The 20083-nt window shown below is 37.6% G+C and overlaps 1 long non-coding RNA gene across 1 annotated transcript in view; it reads left to right on the top strand.

Annotated features, from left to right (window-relative positions):
- Positions 1 to 20083, top strand: part of LOC128086620 (uncharacterized) — a 218427-nt gene that overhangs the window by 151289 nt on the left and 47055 nt on the right. Inside the window, exon 4 of the long non-coding RNA XR_008209440.1 lies at positions 1397 to 1533. This is a non-coding gene — a long non-coding RNA (uncharacterized LOC128086620). The remainder of the gene's footprint in view (positions 1 to 1396; positions 1534 to 20083) is intronic.

Below are 20083 nucleotides of genomic sequence, written 5' to 3' on the forward strand. Positions count from 1 at the left end.
TGTAGAGACATACATACTAATAAGGGACAACCCTGCTAGCAGTTGTTACATTCACATACCATTTGCAACCTTTTCTAAATCATACTCTTCCTAGGAAACCCGCCACATTTGCCACAGTTTCCTTGGAATGAGACCAAGTGCGCTTTAAATTGATACAAACTTATTTGAGAAAGTCTGTCATGGCTTTCACCAGAATCCAAAAATAGTTTCTTCAGACAGAACACTTGTTCCTTTCAAGAATTTTTGCTAAGCAGATGTGGCTTCAACCACAGTTTGAATTTGCGTCTCACTTTCAGAGGTCAAGAATATTTCAAAACAGTTTTGACATAGACTCCTCTCTGGTTATATCTCATGGTTACCATTCAAAAGACAGCCAGCCTCTGCTGGTATTTAAATGATATTAATGAGAAGAAAGAGGGACCTATGGGCCTTTCTAAATCTAACCGATTCCTCTGCTGTGAGGGCAAATCTGTCACAGATGGATTCCTGCAAGTCCGGTGGCAGAGCACCTACCTGGAGTCTGTTTGCAGCTCAGCCACCAGATCTGGCAGCTGGTCTCACAGCTCTAGACTTCTATCTTTGCACCTGCAACAAGGCAGTAAAAATCCTGACTTCTTTATGCATATTCTTATTTCTAATACTGTTATTTGGTAGTACATTGATGGCAGGTTATTGATGTCTTAAAGTAGCTGTTGTGACTGAGGTCTTTGGGGTGCTTTGTCAACTTACTGTAACAGCATTGTGCGTGAAGCAACAAGATTTTGCATTTTTTGTGTCCTTGCATGGACAGATAGGTTGGTCACTTTCTAATTCATCATCAGACTTGTTTTGTCATTGCACTTTTTTTTTCTTTTTCAAGGAAGGTTGTGAGCAAAAGACAATAAAAAACCACTAGCTGTTTTTTTTTCAGATTGTGTTCTATGCACTATAGAGTTCATGCCATATCTAAGCATAGTTGTGTCCATTTATAAATGAAAATCTCTCAGAAACATGAGAAATGACCTTGATTATGTAAAAATGATCAGTTGTGATTTTGCTTCTGCCCTTTACTGTCAACTATTATATACCTAATCCATAAATCCACTCTTAGCTTTGGAAAGTCTTAGCTGATTTTAATTCATGGTGAAAATTAGAAAATTTAAAGTATAAAAAGATAATGGATTGCACCCATAAATGTATTTTTCAGATCTATATGCAAACATGTAGCTGCTCACAGAAAACAGTGTAAAAACAGCAGTTTTTAATTTGTCATCTTTGTTTTTCAGTGGCATACCTTTCATGTTACTTATATTTCTGTGAAAAATATTTTTAGTACTTACCAGAATTGTTTGCACTATAATGGATTATCTTTTTTCCATTTAAAAACACTAAAGCATTCTGTTTGTCTCATTTGCAGTGCAACTTGGAAAGTGCAGGAAGGATATTGCAACGTTCTCACGTGTGTCCCGTACTCATTTTCCTGCAGTGTTGGAAATCTGTTTCAAAGTCTGTCACTTTGGCTGACCTTTGGGAAGCCTCCATTGATGTGTTCTGGTGAGTAAAGATGAAAAGTATCTATGAAATGAATGAAGCAGCAGTGAAGCAAAACTGTGAATATTTAGAGAGAAAGGAAGTGAAAGTAAGAGACCATAAGAAGTCTTGATGATAGAATTATAATAACTTAGAGAATTGCAAATATTCTGTTTCTTTCATCATTTGAATTTAAACACCGTTTTTTGTTGTTATCGTTGTTGTTGTTGTTAAGAGTTCTATCAAAGAGCTGGCCCATAAATCAAGAACAAAACTAACAAAGCAATATACCTCGGCTTCTGTGAATGATGTTGCCAGCAATAAATGCAGAAAAATCAAGAAAAATGGTTATGGAGCCAAATAAAGGCTCAGGGTTGTTGGTCTGTTTGCACTGGCTGTACATACAGTCTCAAGAAAATCAATGCCTACATTGAACATGCAGCAATTAAGCTTCAAACAATATTTGATTACAAACTATGTGAAAAACCTGTGAATTTCCGTGTACTTTTATTGGTCTTGTTAGTGTGCAATTTCAATTTCTTTGCTTAGAAAGGTGAAGTTTGTATGATTTGTGGCTGAATTATGGGTGAATTAACTTAATATCAGTTATTCTGAATCCACATTTACACATTCAGAGGCTTTATTTTTTGAAAACTCTTCTTCAGACAGACTTACATAGCATTTTTGTTCCTGTCAGTTGAATACTTAAAAGCTTTGTGTGAAATTATCACAATCAGGATGCACATAAAATCAGTATAGTCTGGAATTCCTAACAAATATTCATAGTGTTGTGCTAATGTGATCTGTGGTGCATTCCTAGTGAAACTAGATACTAGAGGAGTGATGTGATAGATGATATGACGATTGTGCCCCAGTTTTATTGAGGAAACATCCTATCAACACAAAGGCAGCTGATTACAGCCATAAAACTTTCAGGCTCTCTTGCAACACCTTGCTTGTCCATGAGGAGTTGTGTGTCCCACCTCTTGCCTGCAGGTACAGCAACTGTCACTGTCTTGCTTGGGCGTCAAACTTTGAGTAGCATCCTTCATCTCATTCTTTTGTATGCAACAATGTGCAGGACTTTTAATTCTCATGGATCGCTGGGATATTTTCTGCTGCATTTCATTCCTTAATTTGATTTATTGCAATAATGGGTAAAGGCAGGAAATGTGATACAAGGAAACAATACAATGTAAGAGAAACAGACTTGCCTAAATGACAGTGTACAGTGTCATTTAAGATGCCTTCCACCATCCAGGATAATTGTACAGATTTGGCAGAGCTGTGAAACCTAGGGGGAACTCTAGGACCCCTTGGAGTAGCAGTGGAAAGTGTACAATGTCTGAAACGGCACTGCTCAGGTAACTGAATCTCATGCTGTTAGTCCTATCAGTGTGCCTTTGTACTGGCATCTTAAAACCTTGCAAGTTTTAATAGGCTTCATGCAGTTGAGAATTGAGGAATTTGAATGACAGAATATTTTTGTCCTTTAAACAGAAAATGAGGAGAACCTGGATGATGAAAATGTCAAAGCCTTATAGAAGCTGTGCAAAAACAATTATATGTAGACACAATTATATGTAGATTGGACACGTGTCTTGGCTTCAAACTGAGTCAAAGATGTTCCATAGGACTGTGGGTGTGTATAGGCAGGGTGGCAACTTTCCCTTCTGGAATGAGAGGAGAGTGAAATACACTTTGTATATGCGAAGTCTCTGCTTAGCAAATCCCTAAACAGTCTGCTCAGTGACAAATTCCTGTGGATAAGAAGCACTGACATTGCTACCCCTTTCATTCTTTCATTTTGCAACCATTTATTTAAGTGTGGAACAATCTTCAACAGAGTCTTATGTGGTAACAATGCCTAAAGTGTAATCTAAATTTTCTACTCAGTTCTGCAAAGACTTTTGTTCCTTCAGGAACAAACAGAAGTCTGATTTCTAGAAGACATAAGGAAAAAAAAAAAAAAAAAAAAAGGTTATTTGAGACAAACCCTGGTGGGTTTACCTGAAAAGGTTTTATCTTCTCCAGGAGATAGCACATCTAGTGTAGAATGACATGAGTCATCCTGATGGTTTTCCTGTTCAGTACAGACTCATTGATGCTGTAGCACTGCTGCTGTGTAGAGTGATCTTTTGGATACCTCAAGAATTTAAGACACTTGTGAGCTGCATTCTGCAGATCCCATTTGTAACACAGGGCTCTTCGTATTCAAAAAAACTTTACACATAGTTTTTTGGCCTCAGACAGAAGCTTGCTGTTGCATTCTTTTGTACTGAATAGAGGCTTTTACAGTGTAAATGTTCTCTTATCTAATTCATAGGGTTACTTCTAAACTAGCCAGCCAGGACAGCTGCACTTAACTGTGCCATTGTTAGGAGGTGATTTTATTTCATCCTGAACATATTGAGGTTTCTTTTTTTTTTTTTTTTTTTTTTTTTTTTTAAATTTTGTCTTCCAGAAAGGTAGAATGGAGTCTGGGAGAATGGTGTTTGTTTCTATGCACTTTATTTAGCTATTTCTGTGAGAGTTGTTTAAGGGGGCTGTTTATCTGAATCACTGTGTCTATCGAACACTGTTGTCACTTAAAGGATGGTCCTTTTCCTTTTGCTCCACTGGTACTTCCTTCCAGCCACACAAGACACTTTCTCACTTCTGCCAGTTGTGGCATCCATTGGCTGCCCAGTGAGAAACTAGTTCAATGTCTGAAATGACAAAAGTCAGTAAGTGAATGAATATTTTACATCTAGCTTTGTGAGCTGAGCTTGTCCACCAACAAGTCAGAGGTAGCATAAGGAAGAGAGCAGAAACTTCACCCACTGGTTATGATTGGAGTCAGAGCAGGGAGATGAAGAAGCTGACCCACATCTCTGCGACGTGTTTTGATTGAGTGTTTCAGAAGAGCTCAGCAGTCTAACAGCAGCCAGAGGTTAATTAATGGCAATTGCCTCAGCTGAACTTGTATTGGATCAGAGTTTGAATAGTGCATGGGTCCTTCAGTGCAAGCAGCCAAGTGTGCAGCTTCTGCTGTCCTAAGAAGTCAAGCAGTTTCCCTAATACTCTTCTTGTTATAGTCTCCAGGCCAATTCAACACCTTTGCTCAAATGAGAAGATATCAACAGCATCCCCTCCTACAGCAGCCTTTTCCTTTTAAATACTCCATGTTGCTGATAGATCTATCAGTGAGAAGTGCTGAGAAACCAGCTTAATGTGATACAGCTGTAAATACTGTTTTGCTTGTGACTATCAGAACTGAAAGATCCACAAAAATGTCAGCTTGGATGGGAGTACTGAGTCATTCAGTAAGATTAACTTAACCGTATCTCCAAGGTGGGATATACTATAAAGGAATGCATCCATCCTGAGTTATTTTAGGTAGTGGAATGGAATCTATTCCTTTTTTTTTTCTTTATGAAATTTATTTCTCTTATTTTAATAATTTCTAACTGTTGTTTCTGGTTGTCCTTCTCATGAAGATGAGTTACACTTTTAAAGCTTAGATTCTCGACTCAGTTATTTGTGCTTTAGCATCTGACCTATGTTCAGATTCTTTTGGAGATGAAGTACAGGCCTGAAGGGCCAAAAGAAGTCACAGATCCCAAACATATATGAAACTGTGCTGACTACTTTTGCGTGACAACCCAGTGTTTAGTGCGCTGCAGAAAATACAAGGCCTCAGTATTAAGATATTGCGGTGTATCTCTTCCAATTATTCCTTGCAGGAAGGTAACTGCTGAAGGGACCCAAGGAGTTTGGGGTACAATGATACACTCTCCAACCCTGTGGCTCCTGTCAGTCTGGTAGGACATGGTCCATAAGGCTTAAGTTTGCTAAACCTGAGATGCTGGTACTTCGGGGTGCCTGATCCATAGTGTCTGAGGAGAGAGACAGCTTTGGTTCTGTTTCTTTCTGTCTTGTTCACCTTTGTCCCACACTGTCTCACAGTGAGTAGAGAAACAGAACAGAGCTTTATTCAGAAAAACTTTGAAGTCTGTCTTTTAGTTAAAAGATCTGAGACATCAAATTCTAATTAAATCAGATACAAATTAATTTGCTCATCCTGCATACTTTCCTATTGCTTGGTTCTTAGTTATGATTTGTTTCATACTTCAGAGTAAGAAGAGCAGGGCTTAAAGTGTTAGGTTAGCTATCTGTTCTGAACTAAGCACCTTTTCTGCAAAAAAATTCCTTTCTTCTCAGCCTGTCTTCCTGGGTTCTTCAGTATAAATGTTACCTCACTGACTCCATTTTTTGAGGAAAATCTCCTAGACTTTTTAAGTCTAGGCTCCGAAAACTTTTGCAACTGCCTTTACTGGCTCTGTTTGGACCTAGATTCTCAGCTTTGTATGCATTTTTCTCTGCCCTTTCTGTTGAGGTCTTTCTACTGGATAGAGAACAATGTAAACAGAGAGAAAGTGTTATGCCTATTTCCGTAGGCTGGTGGATAGGCCACTTGTCTAAGAGAAAGCCCTGGGCTCTGGTTCCTTCTCACTGGTTAGATGATAGACTTGAATATTCAATATCAGATGCAGATGAATTTTAAGGGGCTGAGGCTGGGGAACCAAACTCCAATCCTCATCAGCAGCTGAAGTGGATTGTGAATTTTTCATTCTTGGCTGCTTAGGAGCAGTTCATTAGTGTTTTGGAGAGTTCTCCCATTCCTCAGCCCAACCCAGCCTGCACTTTGGTGATGAGTGTGCTGTATTGGCAGTGTAGGCTTGGATGCCCTTGGGCAAAAGATTCCAGTGTTTGCCACCTGGGTAGTTGCAAGTCAGTGAATGGTATTTGGGACAAAGTGGAATAAGTGCAAAGTGTCTGTGAACAGGATGGTGTAGTTGTCTGCTTCTTTCTAACACACTTGTCTTTTCATCTGCCTATGATTCCTCAGCTGTCCTCCTCTGCAGGTGTGAAACCTTCACGATAATTATAATGACAGTATACTGCTAAACCTCACCATCAGAAGAGACACGGTGTTACAAATGGCCAGATTTCTATGTATGTTGTATATATGGTGGTGGACAGTGGATGTCTTGGGGTGAGGGGATCAGTGTCAAGAGGAAAAGAAAATGGGAAGCCAATACCACAAGTAGACACAAGAACTTCTAGGAGTGCAGTAGATCAGCACAGAGGCTCAGTGAAGTCTTGAGTGGTGAGATAGCAGTCATGGAAGTAACAATACTGGTGGGCCAGATCTGGACAGAAAGAAGAACAAATCTGGAGAGGGAAGCCTGCAACACTCAGCTGAGTCAGATGTTCCTCATCCATTTTTGAAACATAGGGTTATTTCTTTCTCTGGGTGATAAATCTAACAGCATTTCTTCTACTTCACGTTTTACAGCTAGCATTCAAGAAATCAGGAGAAAGTTATCCACCAAGAGAGTGGTCAGGCACTGGAACAGCTTCCCCAGAGAAACAGTCTCAACACCTAGCTTGCCAGATTTCAGGAAGCATCTGGACAGTGCTGTCAGATATTGAGTCTGATTTTTGAGTGGTTCTTTGTGGAGCCAGGAGCTAGACTTGATGAAACGTATGAGTCCTTTCAAACTCACATTATTCTATGATTTTATTCTGTGAAACTAGAACATTCTTGGTTGAGACAATATATTTCCAGATAAAAGAGAAAATTTAGGGCTCAGGGACATGCTAAGGTTGTTATGGTATGAGAAGACAGTGCATAATAAAATTGGGTCTGTAGCTGTTGGTATCTGTCTGCAGATGCTCACAGCCAACCCCTAACATGTCAGATCCTATATAAGAGGTGTATCATCTAACAGCCAAGACTGGCTACATTTCTGAATGAAGATAATTGTTCTGCTTTACCTCACAGATGGCAACTTGATGATCTACAGTTTAGGCTCCAGGACCTCTTAAAGCTCTCTGAAGGATACAACTTTTTGATAAATCAATAGAGTTTGAGTGTGCTGTGTTTGTAACAACCTGTGACCAGTTTGTTTTAGAAGGAGCGTTTTTCTTCTGAACATAAACACGAGTGTAACGTAATTCAATGAACTTCATTGAAATACTTCTGATTTACTTTGATATGGTTGACAGCAGAATTTGGCTCTATATGTGTTGGCATGTGCTCTATGGGACATTGTGAGAAAAAACAACAAAGTTATCCTTCACAGACCGTGTTTCAGCTTGCTGGTGGATCTGAGCTTTTGCACTATGCTCTAGTCTAGTGCCAGAAATTTTGCTTACTTTTGGATCTCCCCATTGTAAACTGTCTGCCAAAACTTCAAGACTGTAGGTGTAAAATACAGTTAATAAGCTTTACACTCTGAGCCTTGCTAAGCAGAGTGAGGTCTATATCTATTAATGACTTGTATCTTAGCATATCTGGAAAACTAAGGCTTTAATTAGAAAAAAAAAAATAATAAAAGAGAATGCTCAATAGTGTAACTAATTTTGGTACATTAGTGCTACTTCTTAGAATACAAGTTTTGAAAAGGGTTTTCATTTATTTTCACTAAAGAAAAAAAGAAAAGGAAATGTAGTGTCATGAAGAAAATTTTTATGCCTTCTGGTTATCCAAAGAACAGGTAGATGCACTCCATATGATGTAACTGCATTTAGGCAAGTCACCTAAACTTAGCCTTGAGAAAGAGGTTGCTTGTTGTCTGAAGGCTAATCACATAATGGGTTGTATCAATAAGAATACAGTCATAGCAATTGATTATGCTTCTTTAGTCAACTCTCATTAGATCATACCTGGAACAGATCATTCACTTACAGGCCTTCATAAAAGAAAGACACTGGTATGCAGCAGCAAGTTTATTGAAGAGCCACCAAGATGGCTGGAGAATGGAGCATTTGCCCTTTGTGGGGAGGCTGAGGGAAATAAGCTGGTTCAGTCTGGAAAAGAGACAGCTTTTAATAGCAGCCTTCCAGTGCCTGCAAGGAGGTTATTGTGAAGATAGAACAGAGGTGAGCTGAAGAGTAGAAGAATGAGAAACAATGATAATGAAATGGTAAATTCGAACTACGTATAAGGAAAAGTTGTCTCTCTGAGGATAGTTCATGATTGGACCTGGTAAACTAAAGAGGCTGTGGAATTGAGCAACCTGGCCTGGATTCAGTCTAGACCTTGTTTTGTACAGAAGTCAGTTCCACAGACCTCTTTAAGGTCCCTCTCAACTGGAATATTTCTGTGATTTTGTGATCTTCCAAAGCTGCCAGTATTTCCACCAGTAAAGGTGAATACAGCAAACTACCAAAACAAAATAGTAATTATTTTTGCTTGGATGTAAATACTTATACAATATGCATTTTAAAGCAATAACAAATGACTGGGCATTGCTTGATTTAGCTTTCTCTGCTTGGTACCTCTTGCATTTGTTATGAAGTCACTAATTCAAGCCAAACTAAATGAGAGAGAGTTAGGCTATTACATTGCTTGTGATTCACTAAGCAAAGTAAAAAAGGATGGATGAGTTTAAACAAAGTTACACTGTTAACTGAAGCAAAAGCATTAAAAACTCATGAACAAATGCACAAGAAGAGGAGAGTAATTACTATTTGAGCCTTAGATTTTCTTTTTTTTTTTTTTGATATTTCAGTGTATTTTGGACATCTTAAATTAATATTTCTCTCCTGTATTCCTTTTGGTCACATGCTGAATTCAAAAGTTATGCCTACAGTATAGCTGCAGTATACATTTCAGGATTCTTGGCAACTGTATAAGTCTTTTGGGACAACAGTCTACATTTCAATTCAGCACAAATTGTGTAAAATTTAGGTAATGCCAGGCTTTCTATCTTGTGTTATTAATATGTAATGGACCAATTGTATATGAAGATACACATGGGATTCACAGTTGCATTCACATTCAATTGCCAAAAACAGTATGGTATGCTTTAAAATTTGGCTTGGTATAGATCAAACTACCATTATTCCTACTAGCCAGACTAGGGAGCAACACAAAGCTATTAGATCAAGAATTGCATTTACCCTTATATCTCTGATTGTGAACAAGATTTGCATATGGATGCCACTAATTTCCACACAGGAAAAATAGCTATGGACTATTGGTTATCTTGTTAAGAACAGCAATGGATAAGCAGATGTAATATAGCTTGAGTTAATATAGTTTTCTAAGAGGGAACTTTAGTTTTACTTAGTTTCTGTTGCCATTATTTTTAAAACATCTAGATAAAATTTTCATTAATCTACTTCCAGTGTTTTGAATCATGCTGCAGCATAAGATACTTAGTGAAATTATTAAGATCATTTATTTCAGTCTCAGTGCCTTTACATGTCTGAATGGCACACAGCCATCAGTCTAGTCAGAGCATTATTCAGTGCACACAAGCAAGAAAACAAATTAGTAAAGTTATTTTGTAAAGATGCTTGCTAGAATATTTTGCTTTGTTTGTGAAGCATTCTTACAGAAGGTAAATTTGCTCATATTTGGAGATGATTCACTAAGTAAGAAGCAGTAAATATTTGAAGAAGAAGAAAATAATTGTTTCATTTTTGGCTCTGTAAGTTCTTGATAGTTTTTTTTCTTTTTTCTCTTTCTTTTCTTTTGATAGGTGTTTTTCTACAGGTAGTTCCCACTGCTGTCTTGTAATCTAAAGATGCAGAAGTGAGTGAAACTGATTTTAAAGCATTTTGGCAAAGAGTAGAAGTCCTGGATCAAAACACAAACAAGCAGTTTACATTTCACAAAATGTGATGGGCTATAGCCAATAGTTAACTTACTTGCATAGTGTAAAGCTTATTTGCCAGGATTTTACTTTTTTCACTCGGTAAATCTTCTTGAGTCTTATTTTGCCACTCTCAAACTGAGCTGTAGCTTACTCCTCAAGGCATAACTTTGACTCTGTTTTCTCTGTTTAGACTATTCAGAATGAGTAAAACTTCCAGAATCTGATTTTATGTGTTGTACTTCAAGCTCTAAAGATAACTGAAAACATGATTATGGTTGCCAAGACTTTGTAGCAAATAAATTCTGTTAACCAAAAGACAGAAGATAAACCACAGATAAAACCACAACAATTTCTTAATTAACAGAAACTACCCTCCAGTTATGTTTTTAAAACTGAAAGGAATTATCTTTCCTTCCATTTTCACTACTGTGGCTGCTTTAAATCTCCACACTTGGGTTACTATAGAGTGTATGGCCACAAACACACAAATAAGTCTCAGCAGTGGTGCTACTAATTAAATCACAGTGAAGGGTATGATTCTGCAGCCCTTATGTTGTCAATCCATGTACAGTAGGATTGACTTAATTATTTTCACCAGAGATACCTAGATTGTGGTACATACTGTAATGTTTCTAAGAAATTTCCAGTATTATGAAACTGAGGAGGCTTGATGTTAAAAAACATAGAGGTCTACACTGCTGCATTACAGCTATATCACACCCTCCAAATAAGAGTCACAGGAGCCAGCAAGTAAAGTGGGAGCAGCTTATTACAGTCAGTAGGAGATGCAAAGGAAAAGAATACATCTTAACTCATTTGCCTTGTTGAGGCAGGTCGTTCAGGGCCACATACATTTAAACTTTTAATGTGCTCAAGGGTGGAGATTATACAAGCTCTCTGAACTGCCTTTTTCAGTGATGTATTGCTTTGATTGGGAAGATTTTTTTTTTTTCTTGTATATATACAGAATTTCCCATGCTGTGATTTGTTTTCATTGCATGTCATTTTTATAATATATATATATCTGAGCAAAAAGTTGGTTACATCTCTATAACATTTTCTCCTCTCCTGCTAGTTGAAGACAACAATTAGATTCCCCTTGGCCTCTCTTAAAGAACAGTTATTTCTGTTTCTCTTGTTCTACCCAGACCTCCTTATAATCCTGGTAGTTTTCCACTGAAGTTCAGTATGCTCAGAGAGATCAAAGCTGGACATAGTAGTCCAAAGAAATTTACAAGTGCAATATAGAAGAGAATAATCACTTTCCCTGGATGTTACACACTCTTGCAAGCATAGTCCTAAATGTCATTGGTCTACTTGGAACAATTCTGACTTGTCTTCAGCTGGCTATCCATGGTACCTGGTCATCTGGCCAGTTTCCATCAACACTGTAGTTGATCAATTCAATCTATATCTCTAAGAATTGTCTTCAGGGAAAATATGGAAGACTGACTATCTATAAAACCTTGCTAGAGCTATTCACCTTGCATATATCCAAAACAGAGCTCAGTCAGGCATTCCTCATTCAGTTGAGTATTTGTTCCTTCTCACCATGCCTGCTGGCTTTCTTGCAAAATGGCATGTATTACTCTTGTGATTTCAGGAGGTTTTTCTTGAGAGCTAGCCAGCTTTTCTAAGCCCCTTTGCTTTTCTGGAAAGCTCTATCATATCTGAAGATAAAGTCAGTTATCGTGGAACTACTTCTGTCCTTTTTCTGTCCATCAGGATATCAAGTTCCAGCTTGTCATGGCCACTGCAGCTGATGCAGTCATAGATGTTCGTATTAATTCTTCCTTTTTTGAGCAATGGGTCCCCCTAGCTGTGTAGTCCAACATCAACACCACAGTACCTTAATTGGCACACTGCAAGCATCTCCCAGATTGCTCGTGCCTCTTAACATTGCCTTTCCAACAAATGTCATGCTGGATATATTTCCCCAGGTGAACCAGGGCCTGCTGTCACGAGGCTTTCTTGTAGAAGCGTTTATAAGGTGTTTACAGAGCACCAAGGTCTTTTCTTTCTTGCCTTGTCAGCTAGGAGGCTGGAGATGCACCAGAAGCTGGGATGGGGCACAGCCATGGCAACTGAACCAAACTGACTGAAGGGTTATCCCATACTGTATGACTTCATACTAAGCAATAAAACTGTGGAAGGACAGATATTATTGTTTTCTAACATGCAATTGCCTGCCTCTTTTTCTCCTCTGCATAACTATCTATTTATTGCCCAGAATAAAATTCCATGGAAAGGATAATTTACATTTTTCGTGTTACAGCTGGACTATATGAAAGTTCCCTAAATGTTTTATCAGATATTTATGGAAGAAGAGAAAGACACATCATGAATACAGTGCATATAACACAAATGAAAGATACTCTAAGAATAGCACAGAAATAAAAAAAATATCTTTCAAAATGCAGAAAATATAGAACAGACTTAAAGCACAACATTTTTATATTTACTTGATAAACTAAGCACACCTAGAGAACAGACTATATGCACTACTGACTGACTTCCCTGTTGCATATAGCAACTCTGGGATCAATTGTGCAGGGTTTTTTTTTAACATTTTTTTTTTTTAAACTTGAAATGAGGCTGTGTGAGGCAGTCTTTTAACAGTGGATACCGAAGCTCAATTGGACAGTTGAAATTACCTTCTTTTGAGTAGAAGGATTTTGAAGACAACTCTTAACAGCTTAGGAACTGTAATATTTTTTCTTAACTAAAGAGAAAAACTAGGACATGTGAATTGTTGATGAAGAAATCTACATGTCTGCCCTTACCTTATGTCAGCCATTTGACAGTCTTTTGTAAGAGAAAAAGAGGCAAAGGGATGGTGAATTGTGCACTTGTCATTAATTTGTCAAGTCAACATATTCAGGTGATTTGAGTTAAGATAGTGGCTGCTTCATTGCTTCACTAAATGCTGAGAGTAGTACAAGAAGTTGGGAAAACCTGTAAAAAAATTTAGTTTGACAAAGAAACTAAGAACCAAATAAAGGAGAACTCCAGAAGGAGACCTCTGTAAGTTCACATGACAGCTAGAGTGATCAGGGGAATTGGGTTAATGTCAAATCAGGAAATCAACTAGGGGCAATGGTTATCCCCAGTAGGAGAGCTTTGAGGTAGGAAATACAGGGAATCTCTTGACATGTTTTAACAGTTCTTTTTTGAGCTCATAAGCCCAATATCCTATAGTTCTGCTAGCAGTAAAGACAGAAGTGTTTGTTTCTCAGGTTAGGGGCTCTAGTTCTTTTCATGCTTGATTCAGTGTTTTTATCAGCCTAAATAAAAGCTTCATTCATACAAGATGAAGAGTGCTAGCCCTCCCTGTTTTTCCTGTGTAATAACTGTGTTTATATTAGGAACACAGAGGCAGAGCAGTGCATCTCATCTCTTAATGGCTGCTCAGTCCATTTGATTTTCCAGTAAGTGGAAGGGATTAAACATAAACAAGGAAAGGAATGACTACAAAAGACAATAGGTGTGCTGCAGCAGTGATATCAGTAAGATTAGAGTTCTTCTCTAGAGGCATTTCATAGATGCTTATAAAATTTCTTGTCTTCATGTTTAATAGGGATTAACTGGTGATAGAAAACAGTTGGGTTTCTGCTGGCTTTCCCTTGGAAATTTCTATCAATTCTATGAATTTCACGTATCAGACAGAGTGTGCAAAGCACTGAGATCCCATGTCCCACCCTCAAACTTCTCCATTGCAGTAACAGTGAAAAAAATAGGTCTTTTGCTCTGCTGAAAACTGTATGCTGACAAGTTCTATAATTTTAACTTTGTTACTGTTCTTTAATTTACTTGACCAAAACAGTGTTATTTCCCTTCCAACATAAATGATTCTGTGATTCTATGTAGTGTCCTTCCTCTTCCTTCAGGTACTCTGAGGTCGTGTAAGGGCTGTTTTATCTAGGAGCTTCCAAAATCATGATCTACTTGTAAACATAGATAAAGCTTTCAGACACAGCCGAATGCATTCATACATTTTGCAAGTAGACTGTAAAAAATTCCTTTTAATGCTAAGTCTGAAACATATGTGCAGTAAAAGCCTACTCCTAGGTCTTTTCAACTATAGCAAAACTACACACAAAGAATGTGTGTCTGAAAATGTGCAGTATGGCCTGCAGAACCTGTGCTAATCACACTCAGCTCCAAACAGAAAAGATCTCTTTTTCTCTCACACTTTTTTTTTTTTTAATGTTTAAAAGAACAGTTAAATCTTAGATAATGATGTAGCAGATTTCATTAATGGGCAATTCCAAATGCATTTCTATCTCAACTAGGAAATGCATTTCAAAAGCACTTTAGTTTCCCTTATTTAAAACTGTTTTTTTCTCTCATAGGTCCTTATCGACATGAAAACCAAAAATGTTTTCAAAAGAATAGGAAAACAGATGAAGTAATAGGCCTTCTGCTCTGGTGCATTGTGGCTGAAAAGGCACATATATCTTGAAACTGGAGGCTATCTTCATTGTAAATATGCCTGTAGGCAATTAGTTGAGGGAAGATACTGATCTTCTTCAGAACAGCAAACAAGCAAAGGCATCCCCAGGCATGTTCTTTTTAATTAAATCTTGGCTCTCGGGATTCCTACAGCAGAGGAAATTTTTGCCTGCATCCTTAGTATCGGTGGAGCCAGCTGTAATCCCAAGAAACAATGCCATATTCTTGGTGCTGTTTCTTTTATCTATTTTAATTGCGTCTGGTAAGAAGAGTCATTAGAAACTGTTTTTCCATTAAAGGATGTCTGTCCATCCATACAGAAGGTGTTTTATTAAGGTGAAGAACTGGTATTTCAAATTGCATGGATGCTATTATATTTCTCTGCCTACATAAACTGCAAACACTGTGTTAACTGTACCTGTATCTTCTAATTGGCTTTTATGACTTGATTACAATACTTCCCAGCCTTACCCTGCCATTTGATGCACAAAAACAAAAACAAAAAACCAAAAACCATCTGATGCACAAAAAAAAAAAAAAAAAAAAAAGGAATCTAGCCCCTTTGTAGCTGATCCTTCGTAATATTTCATGGAGAGTCTCAAACCTGTAAGAAGCATTTGCATAAGAAGTAATATTCATACATTACTTTGATGGCAATTTCAAATTCAATGAAAAATTATTTTAGCCTGAGCTAGAAGTGTTTTTATATCAGACAAGCTCAACATCCAGCAGTCTGAGCAAGAAAACTGTTTCTGAGCTCTCCAGCAATCTACAAAAATGAGTGCAGATTAGTCTCCAAAGAAATATAATAATGAGATCATTGCCCTATACGAGCCTTCATAACTTCAGGCAGAAATTCTGCTCCTTCTATACTTTCCTTATGATCTTCTAATAAGTTGGTATTTTACTGTTGACTTTCAGAACTTGTCCTGCACTGCTCTCTCTCACCCTGGAGTGAATGGAGAATACCTGTGCAATTACTGCTGTTTAGAATAAAAGCATATGATTAAAAAAAAAACATATCAAAATACAAGAGCTTTTAGTTTTGTTCTAGTCAGAAGCGATGGTGACAGCATTTGCAGGTAAATTTTTAATGCTGACTATGGCAAAGTAGACATACCTGTATGCTGGGTAGTTTTTAGTGACTTGCTCCCTTTTACTCCTTTTTATTCTGTTACTGTTGCTATTGTAATATCTGAGAAGCTAAGGAGTAAATACAGCAGAATTCTGGTTGTCAAGTTACCAAGCTATATTGAATTTGTCAGATAAAATTGCATGCTCAATAGTTGTCAAAATACTCTGTCAGTAGTAGTAAGGATAGATCTCATAGTTAAGTTTTTCCAGATGACAGCTTTTCTTGGAGCCACTGCAAGAAAATGTTTCCTTCAAAGTGACAGAGAAGAATGAGAAGTGGGGAGAGAAAGAGAGATGGGAAGGGAGAGGGAGCTAGATAGCAACCTTATTGCATGTTTTATGTCCTCCTTTTGCTTGAAAAATTCCATCAAGTGAGCAGCACTAGTGATAGATATTCTTCATGAAGCAACAAAATGAGGTTCAAGCAACACTGGGGAAACCTCATCTCATCAAAGTTGAGATTCCCTCTAGACGTAGACTTATTCACACACACGCATACACATGCACTCACTTGTACAGAAGTCACTGATTCAGGCTATATCTCCTCTGACTCTGCTTAGGAAAAGACATTCTGCTAAGTTAGTGTTATGTATAATCTCTGATTAATGCCAGTTCTGATATTCCAGGCTGTAAAATAAGTATGAAAAGTCCTAGAAGGAGGATATCATCTTATTTTGGTCTCCCTTTAATCTCTCTTGCCCCAAGAAACTCTACATGTCCCCCCTTACTCTTCTGCTGTGGAGCCCTGACTGTTTATTCCATACTGAATCACTTCAGCTCACAAAATTAGCTTTTTCTTGGGAAACATGGACCACAGACACTGTGAACACATTTTGAAAAGGGAGATTGGCATTAAGTGGTATAAATCATAATGTTGCTAACTCCAATTTTTGAAAATGTGACCTGATATGAGGTGAATATTTCTGAAATTATTTTTCCTCCTTAGTGTGTAGAAAATTTATTATGATGACAACTGCATTAAAAAAAAAAAACAACAAAACTTCAATTGGGCTACATCTTGTAATGATAACTTGTGGAGCTTTTTTGAAAACTCAAGGAAGAAACTTGTATATAGGATCATAATCTAAGAAGTTTTAATGATACAGAGCATAGTGTAATGTTCAGCCAAATACTGAATCTCCTCTGTGATTCTTAGTGAATACAGCCCTCAAAGCATTTAATGCCTTCAGCTGCCGTGAAAAAAGTGATTCCATTTTGTCTAGAAATTATGATGTTTGAGAAAGCATTGCTTCAAGCAGCACCAGTAAACTCAATGTTTATGAGTATTCCATTGTTCAGGAACAAAACCGGTGGATATGGATTTTTGGAATTTTACTGTTAGAAAAATAAATCAAAGGAGAGGAACATGACTAAAGATGTGGCATTTTGCTGATTATTAAGAAGACAGAGGAAGTGCAATTTCTGGGATACTGTCTCTATTGAGAGTTTGTGGTTTTATCCAGCTTAGTGTCTGGCCTAGGCTTGGCTACATGATTAAAAAAAAAAAAAAAAGAAAAAAATAAGTAGATCTTATTTTTTTGGCCTGAAGTGTCTATGAAATTGTTCAACAGAAACATGAAAGCCTGCATGAGTTGAACTGGAAAGCAATAGGACATTGTGAAATAAATAGGAGTCAGGAAAGTGACTGGGGAATAGCATTTTCCATTACACCAATCCAGAGCAGAAAACTCAACCACAAATTTCTTTTTCTTCACCATGTGTTATCCTTCTCAGTTTCACAGAATGGCACTCACTATATTCAGACACAGATTCATTTTTCATTTCTCTTGCAATTATTTGCAAATTGAACCCTAAGTTTATCGTGTTCAGATCTTTCAAAAGAACATACAACTGCCAAGAGTTTCTAGGGGTTCAGGGACTTTGCTTTTTCAGACTTCTGCAAAGATGGTAAGTTAGTTCCAATACAAACAACTCTTTCATTAGGTTTCGGTGATTGTGACGATGAAATCAATTTTTCAGAAAGCGCACCATTAATGTGTAAACTTGTCCTGCTCCCAAGAGAGCTATGTAAAACAAGATGGATGTTTAGATGCTTAAAAAGAGAAGTCATAGAGGAATAATCATTTTGTTAGACAGTTTTCTTTTTCCTGGTGGTGATTCAGAGGACATACTGCTACATGGCTAGCTGCTTCCAAAGAAGAAGATGATCTCTCTTTAGTCCTTGGAAACTGCCCCATTTTTCTGTTTCTATTTCTGTGCCCTCAGTAATTACCTTATCCTACATCTGATATTGGGGTGTATAGCCCTGGAAGTAGATTAAATTTGAGGTCTTTGTAGAAAAGAAGATCATAATCACCAACTCCAATAAGCCTCAGAAATGGACTGCTACTGGAATACTTAGAGAAAAATACTTAGAGAAGTATACTTAGAGAAAAATTTCTGCTCACAGACTAATTTTGCTTCCAGGTTCCAGAAGCAGATACTGCTTTTTTGGAAGTGCCATTCTGCTCCAAGCCTCTTTCAATACAGCAATGTTCTCCTTGAATGGAGGAGGCGTCTTTATAATTCCCTCAATTAATTTCCAATCCTCTTCTGAACTGGAATTCCCTTGCCTTGCATTGCCTTTTTTTCTTTTTTTTTTTTTTTAATTAATTCTGAAATGCCTTGCTATAATCACTTTTTACTACTTTTATCTAAGTTTGACTTTTGCAAATTCATGCATCATTGAATTAGTAGTGAGAGAATAGATAAATATATGTAGCTATTTTAATAAAAAAGCAGTTTTACAAGGGCGCTGAAAAGCACATTTCACCACAATAAGATATACTACTCTGAGATTACCTTGCCTAGGTAGAATAAGCGAGACCAAGAGTGAGAACCTGCCTGACTACACAGCTGCCATGCTCTGAGGACAGGAGCTAGCAGTATGCTGTTCAGGGTGACTGGAACTAAACCTGATACCTCAAACACAGCACTGCTCTGTGTTTTGAAGACATATTTTAATTTCCATTTCCAGTAATCTGTTGGTAAGGTTTTTCACACTTTTTGAAAGTTGATTCAAGTTTTGATGGCAGTGAATATTAGTGCATTGGATCATTGACAGGATGAAAAAATTGGATTAAAAAATATCTACTTCAGTTTCTGTTTCTTTTTGTCTAAATAGGCTCCGTTTCTCATCTGCTGAAGCAGTTGATGACATACAGGCAAGTAGCAAAATGCTCCCTGGATGACACTCATGAGACCATTCTTTTTATTTCCCCCCACAAATAACTCAAACCTCAGAGCCTATTGCTTTTTGCCTGATCCTCTTTGACATAGTACGGATACCTCAGCATTTTCTTTTAGGTTATGAAGTTTATGGCAGAATGTTTCTGTAAAGTGAGTGACCAAACTGCTAATACTTTTAACACAGAAATGCTAATATTTTTGATTTCTGGCTGTGCAGGAATCAAAATTTTGATTGCTGATTCCTGGCAGTGCAGCCAGGTTAAAGAACTCTTTTCTGCTTCTTTTCTAAATGTTACTAGTCTTGAGAGTGATAGTCTGGGTGGGGTGCTGCCAGTGTGGGTAGACACTCTGCTGCTCAGCGGTTGCTTTGTCTCATGAGGCAATGAAAAAGGTTTCCAGCTGGCATGCTTGAGCAGAGAATGTGTTAAAGATACTCCACAACAGGAGAGGAGATGTGAGAACAGTAGAAAAGCATTCCAGGGTTTAGCTTCTGCTACCTGTTTCATTGCATTATTTAACTAATAATATTTTGGAACACTTTGAGCTACTCCATAGATTCTGATAAACTTTAGCCACTTTATAAATTAAACTATTTTTAAGTATAGGAAATAGCGCATAAGATATATTTTATTTCTTATTGCCTAGCTCCATGATCTGTTAGTGGAAACAGTGAATAAATTCACCTAACCTGACACTACCTGTGCCCAGTAAGTGAAAGCTCTCTTTGTCTCTGGACCACCTGACCTGTGCAAACCAAATAGACTTTCTCAGTTCAGTTGCTGTGGGACAGGGGAGCTGATTCTGTGGCAAAGAGAACAAGAAGTTTATGGACAGAATGAGAAAACAATCTTTTTGTCAATATTAACTGTTCTTGATCAAAGTATGAGAGTTGTTCTGAAAATAATGCCTCCTATTTTATGGTGTTGGCCCATGACATAAGAGGCCGATGTTGGCGGTATGGCAGCAGAGGCTGAACCTTCCCACCACAATTCCATCATATTTTGTTGCTGTGTGACAGATGGCAGCAGAGGGGCAGTCTGACAACATGGCGTCTAAGATAGGGAAGTGCGTATGAAGCAAAGCTGTGGCACTGAATTCTTTCATGTGGAAAAAGTTGCACCCATTGACATTCATCAATGCTTGAT

This window comes from Tympanuchus pallidicinctus, unplaced genomic scaffold, assembly GCF_026119805.1.
Source record: "Tympanuchus pallidicinctus isolate F22 unplaced genomic scaffold, pur_lepc_1.0 scaffold3, whole genome shotgun sequence".
Classification (NCBI taxonomy): Eukaryota; Metazoa; Chordata; class Aves; order Galliformes; family Phasianidae; genus Tympanuchus; species Tympanuchus pallidicinctus.